Source organism: Chiloscyllium punctatum, chromosome 22 (assembly GCF_047496795.1).
Source record: "Chiloscyllium punctatum isolate Juve2018m chromosome 22, sChiPun1.3, whole genome shotgun sequence".
Lineage (NCBI taxonomy): Eukaryota > Metazoa > Chordata > Chondrichthyes > Orectolobiformes > Hemiscylliidae > Chiloscyllium > Chiloscyllium punctatum.
Genome location: NC_092760.1, coordinates 4,079,901 through 4,096,362, shown reverse-complemented (window position 1 = coordinate 4,096,362; position 16,462 = coordinate 4,079,901).

Below are 16,462 nucleotides of genomic sequence, written 5' to 3'. Positions count from 1 at the left end.
AGCCCCTCTGTTTCTCGCCCTCTGTTTCTGACCCTCTGTTTTAGACCCTCTGTTTCAGCGCCTCTGTTTCAGCCCCTCTGTTTCTCGCCCTCTGTTTCAGCCCCTCTGTTTCAGTCCTTCTGTTTCAGCCCCTCTGTTTCAGCCCCTCGGTTTCGCGCCCTCTGTTTCAGCCCCTCTGTTTCAGCCCCTCTGTTTCAGCCCCTCTGTTTCTCGACCTCTGTTTCAGCCCCTCTGTTTCTCGCCCTCTGTTTCTGCCCCTCTGATTTAGCCCCTCTGTTTCAGCCCCTCTGTTTCAGCCCCTCTATTTCGTGCTTCTGTTCCATCCCCTCTGTTTCAGCCACCCTGTTTCTCGCCCTCTGTTTCAGCCCCTCTGTTTCTCGCCCTCTGTTTCAGCCCCTCTGTTTCTCGCCCTCTGTTTCAGCCCCTCTGATTCAGCCCCTCTGTTTCAGCCCCTCTGAATCAGCCCCTCTGATTCAGCCCCTCTGTTTCAGCCCCTCTGTTTCAGCCCCTCTGTTTCTCGCCCGCTGTTTCAGCCCCTCTGTTTCTCGCCCTCTGTTTCAGCTCCTCTGATTCAGCCCCTCTGATTCAGCCCCTCTGTTTCAGCCCCCCTGTTTCAGCCCCTCTGTTTCAGCCCCTCTGTTTCAGCCCCTCTGATTCTCGCGCTCTGTTTCTCACCATCTGTTTCTCGCCATCTGTTTCAGCCCCTCTGTTTTTCGCCCTCTGTTTCAGCCCCGCTGTTTCTCGCCCTCTGTTTCAGGCTCTCTGTTTCAGCCCGTCGGTTTCAGGCCCTCTGTTTCAGCCCCTCTGTTTCTCGCCCTCTCTTTCTCGCCCGCTGTTTCAGTCCATTTGTTTCTCGCCCTCTGTTTCAGCCCCTCTGTTTCAGCCCCTCTGATTCAGCCCCTCTGATTCAGCCCCTCTGTTTCTCGCCCTCTGTTTCTGACCCTCTGTTTTAGACCCTCTGTTTCAGCGCCTCTGTTTCAGCCCCTCTGTTTCTCGCCCTCTGTTTCAGCCCCTCTGTTTCAGTCCTTCTGTTTCAGCCCCTCTGTTTCAGCCCCTCGGTTTCGCGCCCTCTGTTTCAGCCCCTCTGTTTCAGCCCCTCTGTTTCAGCCCCTCTGTTTCTCGACCTCTGTTTCAGCCCCTCTGTTTCTCGCCCTCTGTTTCTGCCCCTCTGATTTAGCCCCTCTGTTTCAGCCCCTCTGTTTCAGCCCCTCTATTTCGTGCTTCTGTTCCATCCCCTCTGTTTCAGCCACCCTGTTTCTCGCCCTCTGTTTCAGCCCCTCTGTTTCTCGCCCTCTGTTTCAGCCCCTCTGTTTCTCGCCCTCTGTTTCAGCCCCTCTGATTCAGCCCCTCTGTTTCAGCCCCTCTGAATCAGCCCCTCTGATTCAGCCCCTCTGTTTCAGCCCCTCTGTTTCAGCCCCTCTGTTTCTCACCCTCTGTTTCCGCCCATCTGTTTCTCGCCCTCTGATTCAGCCCCTCTGTTTCTCGCCCTCTGTTTCAGCCCCTCTGTTTCACGCCCTCTGTTTCAGCCCCTCTGTTTCAGCCCCTCTGTTTCAGCCCCTCTGTTTCGCGCCCTCTGTTTCAGCCCCTTTGTTTCAGCCTCTCTGTTTCAGCCCCTCTATTTCTCGCCCTCTGTTTCAGCCCCTCTGTTTCAGCCCCTCTGTTTCAGCCCCTCTGTTTCTCGCCCTCTGTTTCAGCCCCTCTGTTTCTCGCCCTCTGTTTCAGCTTCTCTGTTTCTCGCCCTCTGTTTCAGCCCCTGTGCTTCAGCCCCTCTGTTTCAGCCCCTCTGTTCCTCGCCCTCTGTTTCAGCCCCTCTGTTTCAGCCCCTCTGTTTCTCGCCCTCTGTTTCAGCCCCTCTGTTTCTCGCCCTCTGTTTCAGCCCCTCTGTTTCTCGCCCTCTGTTTCAGCCTCTCTGTTTCTCGCACTCTGTTTCAGCCTCTCTGTTTCAGCCCCTCTGTTTCAGCCCCTCTGTTTCAGCCCCTCTGTTTCTCGCCCTCTGTTTCAGACCCTCTGTTTCTCGCCCTCTGCATCAGCCCCTCTGTTTCTCGCCCTCTGTTTCAGCCCCTCTGATTCAGCCCCTCTGTTTCAGCCCCTCTGATTCAGCCCCTCTGTTTCAGCCCCTCTGTTTCAGCCCCTCTGTTTCTCGCCCTCTGTTTCAGCCCCTCTGTTTCTTGCCCCCTGTTTCAGGCTCTCTGTTTCAGCCCGTCTGTTTCAGCCACTCTGTTTCAGCCCCTATGTTTCTCGCCCTCTGTTTCTCGCCCGCTGTTTGAGCCCGTTTGTTTCTCGCCATCTGTTTCAGCCCCTCTGTTTCAGCCCCTCTGATTCAGCCCCTCTGATTCAGCCCCTCTGTTTCTCGTCCTCTGTTTCAGCCCCTCTGTTTCAGCCCCTCTGTTTCTCGCCCTCTGATTCAGCCCCACTGTTTCTCGCCCTCTGTTTCAGCCCCTCTGTTTCTCGCCCTCTGTTTCAGCCCCTCTGTTTCAGCCCCTCTGTTTCAGCCCCTCTGTTTCTCGCCCTCTGTTTTAGGCTCTCTGTTTCAGCCCGTCTGTTTCAGCCACTCTGTTTCAGCCCCTCTGTTTCTCGCCCTCTGTTTCTCGCCCGCTGTTTGAGCCCGTTTGTTTCTCGCCCTCTGTTTCAGCCCCTCTGTTTCAGCCCCTCTGATTCAGCCCCTCTGATTCAGCCCCTCTGTTTCTCGTCCTCTGTTTCAGCCCCTCTGTTTCAGCCCCTCTGTTTCTCGCCCTCTGATTCAGCCCCACTGTTTCTCGCCCTCTGTTTCAGCCCCTCTGTTTCTCGCCCTCTGTTTCAGCCCCTCTGTTTCAGCCCCTCTGTTTCAGCCCCTCTGTTTCTCGCCCTCTGTTTCAGCCCCTCTGTTTCTCGCCCTATGTTTCAGCCCCTCTGTTTCTCGCCCTCTGTTTCAGCCGCTCTGTTTCAGCCCCTCTGTTTCGGCCCCTCTGTTTCTCGCCCTCTGTTTCAGCCCCTCTGTTTCAGCCCCTCTGTTTCTCGCCCTCTGTTTCAGCCCCTCTGTTTCTCGCCTTCTGTTTCAGCCCCTCTGATTCAGCCCCTCTGTTTCAGCCCCTCTGATTCAGCCCCTCTGTTTCAGCCCCTCTGTTTCAGCCCCTCTGTTTCATCCCCTCTGTTTCTCGCACTCAGTTTCTCACCCTCTGTTTCTAGCCCTCTGTTTCAGCCCCTCTGTTTTTAGCCCTGTGTTTGAGCCACTCTGTTTCAGCCCCTCTGTTTCTCGCCCTCTGTTTCTGCCCATCTGTTTCTTGCCGTCTGTTTCAGTCCGTCTGTTTCTAGCCCTCTGTTTCAGCCTCTCTGATTCAGCCCCTCTGTTTCAGCCCCTCTGTTTCTCCCCCTCTGTCCCACCCCCTCTGTTTCAGCCCCTCTGTTCCAGCCACTCTGTTTCAGCCCCTCTGATTCAGCCACACTCATTCAGCCCCTCCGATTCAGCCCCTCTGTTTCAGACCCTCTGTTTCTCGGCCTCTGTTTCAGCCCCTCTGTTTTTCGCCCTCTTTTTCAGCCCCTCTGTTTCAGCCCGTCTGTTTCAGCCACTCAGTTTCTCGCCCTCTGTTTCAGCCCCTCTGTTTCTCACCCACTGTTTCAGCCCCTCTGATTCAGCCCCTCTGTTTCTCGCCCTCTGTATCAGACCCTCTGTTTCAGCCCCTCTGTTTCAGCCCCTCTGTTTCAGCCCCTCTGTTTCTCGCCCTCTGTTTCAGCCCCTCTGTTTCTCGCCCTCTGTTTCAGCCCCTCAGTTTCAGCCCCTCTGTTTCAGCACCTCTAATTCAGCCCCTCTGATTCGGCCCCTCTGTTACTCGCCCTCTGTTTCAGCCCCTCTGTTTCTCACCCTCTGTTTCAGCCCCTCTGTTTCAGCCCCTCTTATTCAGCCCCTCTGATTCAGCCCCTCTGTTTATCGCCCTCTGTTTCAGCCCCTCTGTTTCAGCCCTTCTGTTTCAGCCCCTCTGTTTCAGCCCCTCTGTTTCTCGCCCTCTGTTTCAGCCCCTCTGTTTCTCGCCCTCTGTTTCAGCCCCTCTGTTTCAGCCCCTCTGTTTCAGCCCCTCTGTTTCCCGCCCTCTGTTTCAGCCCCTCTGTTTCTTGCCCTCTGTTTCTGTCCCTCTGAGTTAGCCCCTCTGTTTCAGCCCCTCTGTTTCAGACCCTCTGTTTCTCGCCCTCTGTTTCAGCCCCTCTGTTTCGCGCTCTCTGTTTCAGCCCCTCTGTTTCAGCCACTCTGTTTCTCGTTCTCTGTTTCTGCCCTTCTGTTTCTCGCCCTCTGTTTCAGCCCCTCTGTTTCTCGCCCTCTGTTTCAGCCCCTCTGATTCAGCCCCTCTGTTTCAGCCCCTCTGAATCAGCCCCTCTGATTCAGCTCCTCTGTTTCAGCCCCACTGTTTCAGCCCCTCTGTTTCAGCCCCTTTGTTTCTCGCCCTCTGTTTCAGCCCCTCGGTTTCTCGCCCTCTGTTTCAGCCCCTCTGTTTCTCGCCCTCTGTTTCAGGCCCTGTGTTTCAGCCCCTCTGTTTCAGTCCCTCTGTTTCTCGCCCTCTGTTTCAGCCCCTCTGTTTCTCGCCCTCTGTTTCAGCCCCTCTGTTTCAGCCCCTCTGTTTCAGCCCCTCTGTTTCTCGCCCTCTGTTTCAGCCCCTCTGTTTCTCGCCCTCTGTTTCAGCCCCTCTGTTTCTCGCCCACCGTTTCAGCCTCTCTGTTTCTCACCCTCTATTTCGGCCCCTCTGTTTCAGCCCCACTGTTTCAGCCCCTCTGTTTCAGCCCCTCCGTTTCTCGCCCTCTGATTCAGCCCCTCTGTTTCAGCCCCTCTGAATCAGCCCCTCTGATTCAGCTCCTCTGTTTCAGCCCCACTGTTTCAGCCCCTCTGTTTCAGCCCCTCTGATTCAGCCCCTCTGTTTCAGCCCCTCTATTTCAGCCCCTCTGTTTCAGCCCCTCTGTTTCAGCCCCTCTGTTTCTCGCCCTCTGTTTCAGCCCCTCTGTTTCTCGCCCGCTGTTTCAGACCCTCTGTTTCTCGCCCTCTGTTTCAGCTCCTCTGATTCAGCCCCTCTGTTTCAGCCCCTCTGTTTCAGCCCCTCTGTTTCAGCCCCTCTGTTTCCCGCCCTCTGTTTCAGCCCCTCTGTTTCTTGCCCTCTGTTTCTGTCCCTCTGAGTTAGCCCCTCTGTTTCAGCCCCTCTGTTTCAGACCCTCTGTTTCTCGCCCTCTGTTTCTCGCCCGCTGTTTGAGCCCGTTTGTTTCTCGCCCTCTGTTTCAGCCCCTCTGTTTCAGCCCCTCTGATTCAGCCCCTCTGATTCAGCCCCTCTGTTTCTCGTCCTCTGTTTCAGCCCCTCTGTTTCAGCCCCTCTGTTTCTCGCCATCTGTTTCAGCCCCTCTGTTTTTCGCCCTCTGTTTCAGCCCCGCTGTTTCTCGCCCTCTGTTTCAGGCTCTCTGTTTCAGACCGTCTGTTTCAGGCCCTCTGTTTCAGCCCCTCTGTTTCTCGCCCTCTCTTTCTCGCCCTCTGTTTCAGCCCCTCTGTTTCAGCCCCTCTGATTCAGCCCCTCTGATTCAGCCCCTCTGTTTCTCGCCCTCTGTTTCAGACCCTCTGTTTTAGACCCTCTGTTTCAGCGCCTCTGTTTCAGCCCCTCTGTTTCTCGCCCTCTGTTTCAGCTCCTCTGTTTCAGTCCTTCTGTTTCAGCCCCTCTGTTTCAGCCCCTCGGTTTCGCGCCCTCTGTTTCAGCCCCTCTGTTTCAGCCCCTCTGTTTCAGCCCCTCTGTTTCTCGACCTCTGTTTCAGCCCCTCTGTTTCTCGCCCTCTGTTTCTGCCCCTCTGATTTAGCCCCTCTGTTTCAGCCCCTCTGTTTCAGCCCCTCTATTTCGTGCTTCTGTTTCATCCCCTCTGTTTCAGCCACCCTGTTTCTCGCCCTCTGTTTCAGCCCCTCTGTTTCTCGCCCTCTGTTTCAGCCCCTCTGTTTCTCGCCCTCTGTTTCAGCCCCTCTGATTCAGCCCCTCTGTTTCAGCCCCTCTGTTTCGCGCCCTCTGATTCAGCCCCTTTGTTTCAGCCTCTCTGTTTCAGCCCCTCTATTTCTCGCCCTCTGTTTCAGCCCCTCTGTTTCAGCCCCTCTGTTTCAGCCCCTCTGTTTCAGCCCCTCTGTTTCTCGCCCTCTGTTTCAGCCCCTCTGTTTCTCGCCCTCTGTTTCACCTTCTCTGTTTCTCGCCCTCTGTTTCAGCCCCTGTGCTTCAGCCCCTCTGTTTCAGCCCCTCTGTTCCTCGCCCTCTGTTTCAGCCCCTCTGTTGCAGCCCCTCTGTTTCTCGCCCTCTGTTTCAGCCCCTCTGTTTCTCGCCCTCTGTTTCAGCCCCTCTGTTTCTCGCCCTCTGTTACAGCCTCTCTGTTTCTCGCACTCTGTTTCAGCCTCTCTGTTTCAGCCCCTCTGTTTCAGCCCCTCTGTTTCAGCCCCTCTGTTTCTCGCCCTCTGTTTCAGCCCCTCTGTTCCTCGCCCGCTGCTTCAGCCCCTCTGTTTCTCGCCCTCTGTTTCAGCCCCTCTGATTCAGCCCCTCTGTTTCAGCCCCTCTGATTCAGCCCCTCTGTTTCAGCCCCTCTGTTTCAGCCCCTCTGTTTCTCGCCCTCTGTTTCAGCCCCTCTGTTTCTTGCCCCCTGTTTCAGGCTCTCTGTTTCAGCCCGTCTGTTTCAGCCACTCTGTTTCAGCCCCTCTGTTTCTCGCCCTCTGTTTCTCGCCCGCTGTTTGAGCCCGTTTGTTTCTCGCCCTCTGTTTCAGCCCCTCTGTTTCTGCCCCTCTGATTCAGCCCCTCTGATTCAGCCCCTCTGTTTCTCGTCCTCTGTTTCAGCCCCTCTGTTTCAGCCCCTCTGTTTCTCGCCCTCTGATTCAGCCCCACTGTTTCTCGCCCTCTGTTTCAGCCCCTCTGTTTCTCGCCCTCTGTTTCAGCCCCTCTGTTTCAGCCCCTCTGTTTCAGACCCTCTGTTTCTCGCCCTCTGTTTCAGCCCCTCTGTTTCTCGCCCTATGTTTCAGCCCCTCTGTTTCTCGCCCTCTGTTTCAGCCGCTCTGTTTCAGCCCCTCTGTTTCGGCCCCTCTGTTTCTCGCCCTCTGTTTCAGCCCCTCTGTTTCAGCCCCTCTGTTTCTCGCCCTCTGTTTCAGCCCCTCTGTTTCTCACCTTCTGTTTCAGCCCCTCTGATTCAGCCCCTCTGTTTCAGCCCCTCTGATTCAGCCCCTCTGTTTCAGCCCCTCTGTTTCAGCCCCTCTGTTTCATCCCCTCTGTTTCTCGCACTCAGTTTCTCACCCTCTGTTTCTAGCCCTCTGTTTCAGCCCCTCTGTTTTTAGCCCTGTGTTTCAGCCACTCTGTTTCAGCCCCTCTGATTCAGCCCCTCTGATTCAGCCCCTCTGATTCAACCCCTCAGTTTCTCGCCCTCTGTTTCAGCCCCTCTGTTTCAGCCCTTCTGTTTCAGCCCCTCTGTTTCAGACCCTCTGTTTCTCGCCCTCTGTTTCAGCCCCTCTGTTTCTCGCCCTCTGTTTCAGCCCCTCTGTTGCGCGCTCTCTGTTTCAGCCCCTCTGTTTCAGCCACTCTGTTTCTCGCCCTCTGTTTCTGCCCCTCTGTTTCTCGCCCTCTGTTTCAGCCCCTCTGTTTCAGCACCTTTGTTTCAGCACCTATGATTCAGCCCCTCTGTTTCAGCTCCTCTGAATCAGCCCCTCTGATTCAGCCCCTCTGTTTCAGCCCCTCTGTTTCAGCCCCTCTGTTTCTCGCCCTCTGTTTCAGCCCCTCTGATTCAGCCCCTCTGTTTCTCGCCCTCTGTTTCAGCCCCTCTGTTTCTCGCCCTCTGTTTCAGCCCCTCTGTTGCGCGCTCTCTGTTTCAGCCCCTCTGTTTCAGCCACTCTGTTTCTCGCCCTCTGTTTCTGCCCCTCTGATTTAGCCCCTCTGTTTCAGCCCCTCTGTTTCAGCCCCTCTGTTTCTCGCCCTCTGTTTCAGCCCCTCTGTTGCGCGCTCTCTGTTTCAGCCCCTCTGTTTCAGCCACTCTGTTTCTCGCCCTCTGTTTCTGCCCCTCTGTTTCTCGCCCTCTGTTTCAGCCCCTCTGTTTCAGCACCTTTGTTTCAGCACCTCTGATTCAGCCCCTCTGTTTCAGCTCCTCTGAATCCGCCCCTCTGATTCAGCCCCTCTGTTTCAGCCCCTCTGTTTCAGCCCCTCTGTTTCTCGCCCTCTGTTTCAGCCCCTCTGATTCAGCCCCTCTGTTTCTCGCCCTCTGTTGCAGCCCCTCTGTTTCTCGCCCTCTGTTTCAGCCCCTCTGTTGCGCGCTCTCTGTTTCAGCCCCTCTGTTTCAGCCACTCTGTTTCTCGCCCTCTGTTTCTGCCCCTCTGATTCTCGCCCTCTGTTTCAGCCCCTCTGTTTCAGCACCTTTGTTTCAGCACCTCTGATTCAGCCCCTCTGTTTCAGCTCCTCTGAATCAGCCCCTCTGATTCATCCTCTCTGTTTCTCACCCTCTGTTTCTCGCCCTCTGTTTCAGCCCCTCTGTTTCTCGCCCTCTTTTTCAGCCCCTCTGTTTCTCGACCTCTGTTTCAGCCCCTCTGTTTCTCGCCCTCTGTTTCAGCCCCTCTGTTTCCCCCCCCTGATTCAGCCCATCTGATTCAGCCCCTCTGTTTCAGCCCCTCTGATTCAGCCCCTCTGTTTCAGCCCCTCTGTTTCAGCCCCTCTGTTTCAGCCACTCTGTTTCTCGCCCTCTGTTTCTGCCCCTCTGTTTCTCACCCTCTGTTTCAGCCCCTCTGTTTCTCGCCCTCTGTTTCAGCCCATCTGATTCAGCCCCTCTGTTTCAGCCCCTCTGAATTTGCCCCTCTGATTCAGCCCCTTTGTTTCAGCTCCTCTGAATCAGCCCCTCTGATTCAGCCCCTCTGTTTCAGCCCCTTTGTTTCAGCCCCTCTGTTTCTCGCCTCTGTTTCAGCCCCTCTGATTCAGCCCCTCTGTTTCTCGCCCTCTGTTTCAGCCCCTCTGTTTCTCGCCCTCTGTTTCAGCCCCTCTGATTCAGCCCCTCTGTTTCTCGCCCTCTGTTTCAGCCCCTCTGTTTCTCGACCTCTGTTTCAGCCCCTCTGTTTCTCGCCCTCTGTTTCAGCCCCTCTGTTCCACCCCCTGATTCAGCCCATCTGATTCAGCCCCTCTGTTTCAGCCCCTCTGATTCAGCCCCTCTGTTTCAGCCCCTCTGTTTCAGCCCCTCTGTTTCAGCCCCTCTGTTTCATCCCCTCTGTTTCTCGCCCTCTGTTTCTCACCCTCTGTTTTTCGCCCTCTGTTTCAGCCCCACTGTTTCTCGCCCTCTGTTTCAGGCTCTCTGTTTCAGCCCGTCTGTTTCAGCCCCTCTGTTTCTCGCACTCTGTTTCTCGCCCGCTGTTTCAGCCCCTTTGTTTCTCGCCTTCTGTTTCAGCCCCTCTGTTTCAGCCCCTCTGTTTCAGCCGCTCTGTTTCTCGCCTTCTGTTTCTCGATCTGTTTCAGCCCCTCTGTTTCTCGCCCTCTGTTTCAGCCCCTCTATTTCAGCCCCTCTCATTCTGCCGCTCTGATTCAGCCCCTCTGTTTCTCGCCCTCTGTTTCAGCCCCCCTTTTTCAGCCCTTCTGTTTCAGCCCCTCTGTTTCATCCCCTCTGTTTCTCGCCCTCTGTTTCAGCCCCTCTGTTTCTCGCCCTCTGTTTCTGCCCCTCTGTTTCTCGCCGTCTGTTTCAGCCCCTCTGTTTCAGCCCCTCTGTTTCAGCCCCTCTGTTTCTCGCCTCTGTTTCAGCCCCTCTGTTTCTCGCCCTCTGTTTCTGCCCCTCTGATTTAGCCCCTCTGTTTCAGCCCCTCTGTTTCAGCCCCTCTGTTTCGCGCTCTCTGTTTCAGCCCCTCTGTTTCAGCCACTCTGTTTCTCGCCCTCTGTTTCTGCCCCTCTGTTTCTCGCCCTCTGTTTCAGCCCCTCTGTTTCTCGCCCTCTGTTTCAGCCCCTCTGATTCAGCCCCTCAGTTTCAGGCTCTCTGTTTCAGCCCGTCTGTTTCAGCCCCTCTGTTTCAGCCCCTCTGTTTCTCGCACTCTGTTTCTCGCCCTCTGTTTCAGCCCCTCTGTTTCTCGCCCCTGTTTCAGCCCATCTGATTCAGCCCCTCTGTTTAAGCACCTCTGAATCAGCCCCTCTGTTTCAGCCCCTCTGTTTCAGCCCCTCTGTTTCATCCCCTCTGTTTCTCGCCCTCTGTTTCTCACCCTCTGTTTCTCGCCCTCTCTTTCAGCCCCTCTGTTTTTCGCCCTCTGTTTCAGCCCCTCTGTTTCTTGCCCTCTGTTTCAGGCTCTCTGTTTCAGCCCCTCTGTTTCAGCCCCTCTGTTTCAGCCCCTCTGTTTCTCGCCTTCTGTTTCTCGCCCTCTGTTTCAGCCCCTCTGTTTCTCGCCGTCTGTTTCAGCCCCTCTGTTTCAGCCCCTCTGTTTCAGCCCCTCTGTTTCTCGCCTCTGTTTCAGCCCCTCTGTTTCTCGCCCTCTGTTTCTGCCCCTCTGATTTAGCCCCTCTGTTTCAGCCCCTCTGTTTCAGCCCCTCTGTTTCGCGCTCTCTGTTTCAGCCCCTCTGTTTCAGCCACTCTGTTTCTCGCCCTCTGTTTCTGCCCCTCTGTTTCTCGCCCTCTGTTTCAGCCCCTCTGTTTCTCGCCCTCTGTTTCAGCCCCTCTGATTCAGCCCCTCAGTTTCAGGCTCTCTGTTTCAGCCCGTCTGTTTCAGCCCCTCTGTTTCAGCCCCTCTGTTTCTCGCACTCTGTTTCTCGCCCTCTGTTTCAGCCCCTCTGTTTCTCGCCCCTGTTTCAGCCCATCTGATTCAGCCCCTCTGTTTAAGCACCTCTGAATCAGCCCCTCTGTTTCAGCCCCTCTGTTTCAGCCCCTCTGTTTCATCCCCTCTGTTTCTCGCCCTCTGTTTCTCACCCTCTGTTTCTCGCCCTCTCTTTCAGCCCCTCTGTTTTTCGCCCTCTGTTTCAGCCCCTCTGTTTCTTGCCCTCTGTTTCAGGCTCTCTGTTTCAGCCCCTCTGTTTCAGCCCCTCTGTTTCAGCCCCTCTGTTTCTCGCCTTCTGTTTCTCGCCCTCTGTTTCAGCCCCTCTGTTTCTCGCCCTCTGTTTCAGCCCCTCTGTTTCAGCCCCTCTGTTTCAGCCCCTCTGTGTCAGCCCCTCTGTTTCTCGCCCTCTGTTTCAGCCCCTCTGTTTCTCTTCCTCTGTTTCTGCCCCTCTGATTTAGCCCCTCTGTTTCAGCCCCTCTGTTTCAGCCCCTCTGTTTCTCGCCCTCTGTTTCAGCCCCTCTGTTGCGCGCTCTCTGTTTCAGCCCCTCTGTTTCAGCCACTCTGTTTCTCGCCCTCTGTTTCTGCCCCTCTGTTTCTCGCCCTCTGTTTCAGCCCCTCTGTTTCAGCACCTTTGTTTCAGCACCTCTGATTCAGCCCCTCTGTTTCAGCTCCTCTGAATCAGCCCCTCTGATTCAGCCCCTCTGTTTCAGCCCCTCTGTTTCAGCCCCTCTGTTTCTCGCCCTCTGTTTCAGCCCCTCTGATTCAGCCCCTCTGTTTCTCGCCCTCTGTTTCAGCCCCTCTGTTTCTCGCCCTCTGTTTCAGCCCCTCTGATTCTCGCCCTCTGTTTCAGACCCTCTGTTTCTCGCCCTCTGTTTCAGCCCTTCTGTTTCTCGCCCTCTGTTTCAGCCCCTCTGTTTCAGCCCCTCTGTTTCAGCCCCTCTGTTTCTCGCCCTCTGTTTCTCGCCCTCTGTTTCAGCCCCTCTGTTTCAGCCCCTCTGTTTCAGCCCCTCTGTTTCAGTCCCTCTGTTTCTCGCCCTCTGTTTCTCCGCCTCTGTTTCAGCCCCTCTGTTTCTCGCCCTCTGTTTCATCCCCTCTGTTTCTTGCCCTCTGTTTCAGCCCCTCTGTTTCAGCCCCTCTGTTTCAGCCCCTCTGTTTCAGTCCCTCTGTTTCTCGCCCTCTGTTTCTCCCCCTCTGTTTCAGCCCCTCTGTTTCTCGCCCTCTGTTTCATCCCCTCTGTTTCTTGCCCTCTGTTTCAGCACCTCTGTTTCAGCCCGTCTGTTTCAGCCCCTCTGTTTCGGCCCCTCTGTTTCTCGCCCTCTGTTTCAGCTCCTCTGTTTCTCGCCCTCTGTTTCTGCCCCTCTGATTTAGCCCCTCTGTTTCAGCTCGTCTGTTTCAGCCCATCTGTTTCTCGCCCTCTGTTTCTGCCCCTCTGTTTCTCGCCCTCTGTTTCAGCCCCTGTTTCTCGCCCGCTGTTTCAGCCCCTCTGTTTCTCGCCCTCTGTTTCAGCCCCTCTGTTTCAGCACCTCTGTTTCTCGCCCTCTGTTTCAGCTCCTCTGTTTCTCACCCTCTGTTTCAGCCCCTCTGTTTCAGCCGCTCTGTTTCTCGCCCTCTGTTTCAGGCCCTCTGTTTCTCGCCCTCTGTTTCAGCCCCTCTGTTTCTCGCCCACTGTTTCAGCCCCTCTGATTCAGCCCCTCTGTTTCTCGCCCTCTGTTTCAGCCCCACTGTTTCTCGCCCTCTGTTTCAGCCCCTCTGTTTCAGCCCCTCTGTTTCAGCCCTTCTGTTTCAGCCCCTCTGTTTCAGCCCCTCTGTTTCTCGCCCTCTCTTTCATCCCCTCTGTTTCTTGCCCTCTGATTCTGCCCCTCTGTTTCTCGCCCTCTGTTTCAGCCCCTCTGTTTCAGCCCCTTTGTTTCTCGCCCTCTGATTCAGCCCCTCTGTTTCTCGCCCACTGTTTCAGCCCCTCTGTTTCTCGCCCTCTGTTTCAGCCCCTCTGTTTCAGCCCCTCTGTTTCTCGCCCTCTGTTTCAGCCCCTCTGTTTCTCACCCTCTGTTTCAGCGCCTCTGTTTCTCGCCCTCTGTTAGTGCCCATCTATTTCTCGCCCTCTGTTTCAGCCCCTCTGTTTCAGCCCCTCTTTTTCAGCCCCTCTGTTTCTCGCCCTCTGTTTCAGCCCCTCTGTTTCTCGCCCTCTGTTTCAGCCCCTCTGTTTCTCGCCCTCTGTTTCAGCCCCTCTGTTTCAGCCCCTCTGTTTCAGTCCCTCTGTTTCTCGCCCTCTATTTCTCGCCCTCTGTTTCTGCCCCTCTGATTTAGCCCCTCTGTTTCAGCCCCTCTGTTTCAGCCCCACTGTTTCTCGCCCACTGTTTCAGCCCCTCTGTTTCGTGCTCTCTATTTCAGCCCCTCTGTTTCAGCCACTCTGTTTCTCGCCCTCTGTTTCTGCCCCTCTGTTTCTCGCCCTCTGTTTCAGCGCCTCTGTTTCTCGCCCTCTGTTTCAGAGCCTCTGTTTCTCGCTCTCTGTTTCAGCCCAACTATTTCGCGCCCTCTGTTTCAGCCCCTCTGTTTCAGCCCCTCTGTTTTAGCCCCTCTGTTTCATCCCCTCTGTTTCAGCCCCTCTGTTTCTCGCCCTCTGTTTCAGCCCCTCTGTTTCTCGCCCTCTGTTTCAGCCCCTCTGTTTCAGCCCCTCTGTTTCAGTCCCTCTGTTTCTCGCCCTCTGTTTCAGCCCCTCTGTTTCAGCCACTCTGTTTCAGTCCCTCTGTTTCTCGCCCTCTGTTTCTCGCCCTCTCTTTCAGCCCCTCTGTTTTTCGCCCTCTGTTTCATCCCCTCTGTTTCTTGCCCTCTGTTTCAGCCCCTCTGTTTCAGCCCCTCTGTTTCAGCCCCTCTGTTTCAGCCCCTCTGTTTCTCGCCTTCTGTTTCTCGCCCTCTGTTTCAGCCCCTCTGTTTCTCGCCCTCTGTTTCTCGCCCTCTGTTTCAGCCCCTCTGTTTCAGCCCCTCTGTGTCAGCCCCTCTGTTTCTCGCCCTCTGTTTCAGCCCCTCTGTTTCTCGCCCTCTGTTTCTGCCCCTCTGATTTAGCCCCTCTGTTTCAGCCCCTCTGTTTCAGCCCCTCTGTTTCTCGCCCTCTGTTTCAGCCCCTCTGTTGCGCACTCTCTGTTTCAGCCCCTCTGTTTCAGCCACTCTGTTTCTCGCCCTCTGTTTCTGCCCCTCTGTTTCTCGCCCTCTGTTTCAGCCCCTCTGTTTCAGCACCTCTGTTTCAGCACCTCTGATTCAGCCCCTCTGTTTCAGCTCCTCTGAATCAGCCCCTCTGATTCAGCCCCTCTGTTTCAGCCCCTCTGTTTCAGCCCCTCTGTTTCTCGCCCTCTGTTTCAGCCCCTCTGATTCAGCCCCTCTGTTTCTCGCCTCTGTTTCAGCCCCTCTGTTTCTCGCCCTCTGTTTCTGCCCCTCTGATTTAGCCCCTCTGTTTCAGCCCCTCTGTTTCAGCCCCTCTGTTTCGCGCTCTCTGTTTCTCGCCCTCTGTTTCAGCCCCTCTGTTTCTCGCCCTCTGTTTCAGCCCCTCTGATTCAGCCCCTCAGTTTCAGGCTCTCTGTTTCAGCCCGTCTGTTTCAGCCCCTCAGTTTCAGGCTCTCTGTTTCAGCCCGTCTGTTTCAGCCCCTCTGTTTCAGCCCCTCTGTTTCTCGCACTCTGTTTCTCGCCCTCTGTTTCAGCCCCTCTGTTTCTCGCCCCTGTTTCAGCCCATCTGATTCAGCCCCTCTGTTTAAGCACCTCTGAATCAGCCCCTCTGTTTCAGCCCCTCTGTTTCAGCCCCTCTGTTTCATCCCCTCTGTTTCTCGCCCTCTGTTTCTCACCCTCTGTTTCTCGCCCTCTCTTTCAGCCCCTCTGTTTTTCGCCCTCTGTTTCAGCCCCTCTGTTTCTTGCCCTCTGTTTCAGGCTCTCTGTTTCAGCCCCTCTGTTTCAGCCCCTCTGTTTCAGCCCCTCTGTTTCTCGCCTTCTGTTTCTCGCCCTCTGTTTCAGCCCCTCTGTTTCTCGCCCTCTGTTTCAGCCCCTCTGTTTCAGCCCCTCTGTTTCAGCCCCTCTGTGTCAGCCCTTCTGTTTCTCGCCCTCTGTTTCAGCCCCTCTGTTTCTCGCCCTCTGTTTCTGCCCCTCTGATTTAGCCCCTCTGTTTCAGCCCCTCTGTTTCAGCCCCTCTGTTTCTCGCCCTCTGTTTCAGCCCCTCTGTTGCGCGCTCTCTGTTTCAGCCCCTCTGTTTCAGCCACTCTGTTTCTCGCCCTCTGTTTCTGCCCCTCTGATTCAGCCCCTCTGTTTCACCCCTCTGAATCAGCCCCTCTGATTCAGCCCCTCTGTTTCTCGCCCTCTGTTTCAGCCCCTCTGTTTCTCACCCGCTGTTTCAGCCCCTCTATTTCTCACCGTCTGTTTCGGCCCCTCTGTTTCTCACCCTCTGTTTCTCGCCCTCTGTTTCAGACCCTCTGTTTCTCGCCCTCTGTTTCAGCCCCTCTGTTTCAGCACCTCTGTTTCTCGCCCTCTGTTTCAGCTCCTCTGTTTCTCACCCTCTGTTTCAGCCCCTCTGTTTCAGCCCCTCTGTTTCTCGCCCTCTGTTTCAGGCCCTCTGTTTCTCGCCCTCTGTTTCAGCCCCTCTGTTTCTCGCCCACTGTTTCAGCCCCTCTGATTCAGCCCCTCTGTTTCTCGCCCTCTGTTTCAGCCCCACTGTTTCTCGCTTTCTGTTTCAGCCCCTCTGTTTCAGCCCCTCTGTTTCAGCCCTTCTGTTTCAGCCCCTCTGTTTCAGCCCCTCTGTTTCTCGCCTTCTCTTTCATCCCCTCTGTTTCTTGCCCTCTGATTCTGCCCCTCTGTTTCTCGCCCTCTGTTTCAGCCCCTCTGTTTAAGCCCCTCAGTTTCTCGCCCTCTGTTTCAGCCCCTCTGTTTCTCGCCCACTGTTTAACCCCCTCTGATTCAGCCCCTCTGTTTCTCGCCCTCTGTTTCAGCCCCTCTGTTTCTCGCCCTCTGTTTCAGCCCCTCTGTTTCAGCCCCTCTGTTTCTCGCCCTCTGTTTCAGCCCCTCTGTTTCTCACCCTCTGTTTCAGCGCCTCTGTTTCTCGCCCTCTGTTAGAGCCCATCTATTTCTCGCCCTCTGTTTCAGCCCCTCTGTTTCAGCCCCTCTTTTTCAGCCCCTCTGTTTCTCGCCCTCTGTTTCAGCCCCTCTGTTTCTCGCCCTCTGTTTCAGCCCCTCTGTTTCTCGCCCTCTGTTTCAGCCCCTCTGTTTCAGCCCCTCTGTTTCAGTCCCTCTGTTTCTCGCCCTCTATTTCTCGCCCTCTGTTTCTGCCCCTCTGATTTAGCCCCTCTGTTTCAGCCCCTCTGTTTCAGCCCCACTGTTTCTCGCCCACTGTTTCAGCCCCTTTGTTTCGTGCTCTCTATTTCAGCCCCTCTGTTTCAGCCACTCTGTTTCTCGCCCTCTGTTTCTGCCCCTCTGTTTCTCGCCCTCTGTTTCAGCGTCTCTGTTTCTCGCCCTCTGTTTCAGCGCCTCTGTTTCTCGCTCTCTGTTTCAGCCCAACTATTTCGCGCCCTCTGTTTCAGCCCCTCTGTTTCAGCCCCTCTGTTTTAGCCCCTCTGTTTCATCCCCTCTGTTTCAGCCCCTCTGTTTCTCGCCCTCTGTTTCAGCCCCTCTGTTTCTCGCCCTCTGTTTCAGCCCCTCTGTTTCAGCCCCTCTGTTTCAGTCCCTCTGTTTCTCGCCCTCTGTTTCAGCCCCTCTGTTTCAGCCACTCTGTTTCAG